Source organism: Agelaius phoeniceus, chromosome 35 (genome assembly GCF_051311805.1).
Source record: "Agelaius phoeniceus isolate bAgePho1 chromosome 35, bAgePho1.hap1, whole genome shotgun sequence".
Classification (NCBI taxonomy): Eukaryota; Metazoa; Chordata; class Aves; order Passeriformes; family Icteridae; genus Agelaius; species Agelaius phoeniceus.
In genome coordinates this window covers 1,774,912-1,778,478 of record NC_135299.1, presented here as the reverse complement: position 1 = coordinate 1,778,478, position 3,567 = coordinate 1,774,912, and positions in this window count along the sequence as shown.

Here is a 3,567-nt window from a genome sequence, read left to right as displayed (position 1 = left end):
AGAAAGTTGGAGACTTGCGGGGCCGGGCGGTGCCTCGGCGGCGCCGCCAATCCCGACCGGCGGCGGGCACCGGGGGTGGGGGGGAACCGGGGGGAGGCGGCTCCGGGACCCCGCACCGGCCCCGCGAGCGGCGGAGGCTCCGCCACGGAGCGGGGACGGGGGCGAGGGGCGAGGGGCGAGCCCGAGGTGCCCGCGAACCCCCCCACCCCCCCAGCAGCTTGGGGGACCCCCCCCGCCCCCTTCTTTTCCATCACCTCGGGGTGCTCCTGGTGCCCCCCCTCTTCTTCATCACCTCGGGGGCCTCCTGGTCCTGCCCCCATCCTCTTCTTCATCACCTCGGGGGGTGCTCCTGGTGCTCCCCCTTTTCTCCACAACCTCGGGGTGCTCCTGGTGCTCCCCCCTCGCCTCCTTCAGCATCCCGGGGTGTCGCCGGTCCTGTCCCCATCCTCTTCTTCATCACCTGGGGGTGCCCCTGGTGCTCCCCCTTTTCTTCCTCACCTCGGAGTGCCCCTGGTGCTCCCCCCCTTTTCTCCGCAACCTCGGGGTGCTCCTGGTGCTCCCCCCCCTCTTCTTCATCACCTCTTCATCATCCCGGGGTGTCGCCGGTCCTGTCCCCACCCTCTTCTTCACCACCTTGGGGCGCTCCTGGTGCCCCCATCCTCTTCTTCATCACCTCGAGGTGCCCCTGGTGCCCCCCCTTTTCTTCATCACCTCGAGGTGTCCCTGGTGCCCCCCCTTTTCTTCATCACCTCGGGGGGTGTTCCTGGTGTTCCCCCTTTTCTCCACCACCTTGGGGTGCTCCTGGTGCTCCCCTCCCGCCTCCTTCATCATCCCGGGGTGTCGCCGGTGCTGTCCCCATCCTCTTCTTCACCACCTCGGGGGCCTCCTGGTGCTGCCCTTCTTCTCCATCACCTCGGGGTGCTCCCCCCCCTCTTCTCCATCACCTCGGGGTGCTCCTGGTCCTCCCCTCGCCTCCTTCAGCATCCCGGGGTGCCCCTGATGCTCCCCCCCCTCTTCTCCATCACCTCGGGGTGCCCCTGGTCCCCCCCTCCCAACTCTCCTCCATCACCTCGGGGTACCCCCGATCCTGCCCCCCCTTTCCCGGAGCCCCCCCCCAGGACACCCCGCTCCTGCCCCGCTCCTGCCCCCCGATCCAGGACACCCCGAGGTGCCCCCCCCCCCCTCCCCATCCGGGACCCCCCCTTTGCTGCGACCCCCGCCCCATTTCCCTGAGACCCCACCGGAGGCACGGGCGGCGCTGCCCCTCCTGCTTGAACCCCCCCAAAACTCCCTCAGGAAGGGGTGGGGGCACCCTGGGGACCCCCCCCTTATCCTGCCCCCCCCCCCCCCACCCGCGTCACCTGCACGGACACGTGTGTGCAAATGGACACGTGTGTGCAAACGGACACGTGTGTGCAAATGGACACGTGTGTGCAAATGGACACGCGTGTGCTCATGCCCCGGCCCCCAGCGCCTCTCCCAGGGGTCCTCGAGGGGTTTTGCCCCCCCCCCGGCCGTTAATTGATCGTTAATTGCTGTTATCGCTGTGATTAGCGCGGGGAGCTGAGGGATCGGCGGCGCTGGGGACGTTCCGGGGGGGATTTGGGGGCACTCGGGGGGGTTTGAGGGGGGATTTGGGGGCACTCGGGGGTGGTGGGGGGCACGCAGGGGCGGGGGGGGCGCTGCAGAACCGCGTGGACGCGCGGAGACGGAATTAGAACAAGAGAAACGGGGAAAAGGGAAAGGAGAGGGTGAGGAGTGAGGGAGAGAGAGAGAGGAGAGCGCAGAGCCACGAGGAGCGGGGGGTCCGGAGCTGCTGCGGCCATCACGGGGGTCCCAAGCAGCCCCGGATCGCCCTCATGGGGGTCCTGGGTACGTGGGGGGGTCAGAGGAGCGACCCCCGCTTGAGGGGGACCCCCCCATCCCATCCCTGCGGCTGCTGCTGCCTCGCTGGGTGTGAGACCCCAGAGCCGCCGATTCTCCCTGAGCTCCCCCCGATCCTCCCTGAGCTCCCCCGATCCTTTCTGAGCCCCCCCGATCCCCCCTGAGCTCCCCCCGATCCTTTCTGAGCCCCCCGATCCTTCCTGAACCCCCCGATCCTTTCTGAGCCCCCCGATCCTCTCAGAGCCCCCCGATCCTTTCTGAGCCCCTCAATCCTCCCTGAACCCCCCGATCCTCCCTGAGCCCCCCGATCCTCTCAGAGCCCCCCGATCCTCCCGGACCCTCCCTGATCCTCCCTGGGCCCCCCGATCCTCTCTGAGCCCCTCAATCCTCCCTGAGCCCCCCGATCCTCTCTGAGCACCCCGATCCCCCCAGAGCCCCCCGATCCTCTCAGAGCCCCCCGATTCTCCCTGAACCCCCCGATCCTTTCTGAGCACCCCGATCCTTCCTGAGCCCCTCAATCCTCTCAGAGCCCCCCGATCCTTCCTGAGCCCCCTCGATCCTTCCTGAGCTCCCCCCGATCCTTTCTGAGCCCCCCGATCCTCTCGGAGCCCCCCGATCCTTCCTGAGCCCCCCCTGATCCTCCCTGAGCCCCTCAATCCTCTCAGAGCCCCCCCCCTCATCCTCCCTGAGCCCCTCAATCCTCCCGGACCCTCCCTGATCCTCCCTGAGCACCCCCGATCCTCCCTGAGCCCCCCCGATCCTCCCTGAGCCCCCCCGATCCTCTCTGAACCCCCCGATCCTCCCAGGGCCCCCCGATCCCCCCAGAGCCCCCGATCCTCCCTGACCCCCCCCAATTCCCGCATTTCGGGGGTCTCCCCACCCCTCCCATCCCCTCCAATCCCACCGGGGTCCCCCAGCGCTGCCCCCTCCGTGCCCAGGGCTGGGGTGACCAAAGCCTGGAGGGGCTCCGGGGGCACCCAGACCCCTCGGGACCCCCCCCCAAAATCCCCCCCCCAATCAGGGGGGGTCCTGAGCATGTGGGGGTCAGAGCGTGACCCCCCCGCTCCTCCCTGACCCCCCCCAATTCCCTCATTCCAGGGGTCTCCGCACCCCCTCCCACCCTCTCCAATCCCACCGGGGTCCCCCAGCGCTGCTCCCGCCGTGGCTTGGGGGGACCAAAGCTCCGGGACCCCCCCCCAAATCACCAGGAAAACTCCCCCGGGGGGGTCCCCGATGGTCTCACACACCCCGGGGTCTGCGAGGCTCTTCCAGAGCCCCCTCCCCACTTTAAGCAGCCCACGGGAGGGGCAGAAGCAGGCGAGGGGGATGAATGGGGGAAGAGGGTGAAAAATAGAAAATATCGAAGGGAAAAGATAAAAAGGATTTGGTGAAGGGTGTGGGGGGGGGGTGGGGGGGAGAGGGGAAAAGGGAGGAAAAACCTCGGGAGGAGATTTAAGGACCGATAAGTGAACAAAGAGCCGGGATTGAAATAGATCTGAGGCCGCCGGCACCCGGCGCGGGGCTGGGGGGGCTCAAAGGCAGCGGCTGCGGGGGGCCGGGGGTGATGGTGATGATGGTGATGATGATGAAGATGATGATGATGAGGATGATGGGGAGGGGGCTCAGGGAGACCCCCGGGGGGGGCACCAGGAGCTGCCATGGCCCTGGGGGTCCCTCGCAGCC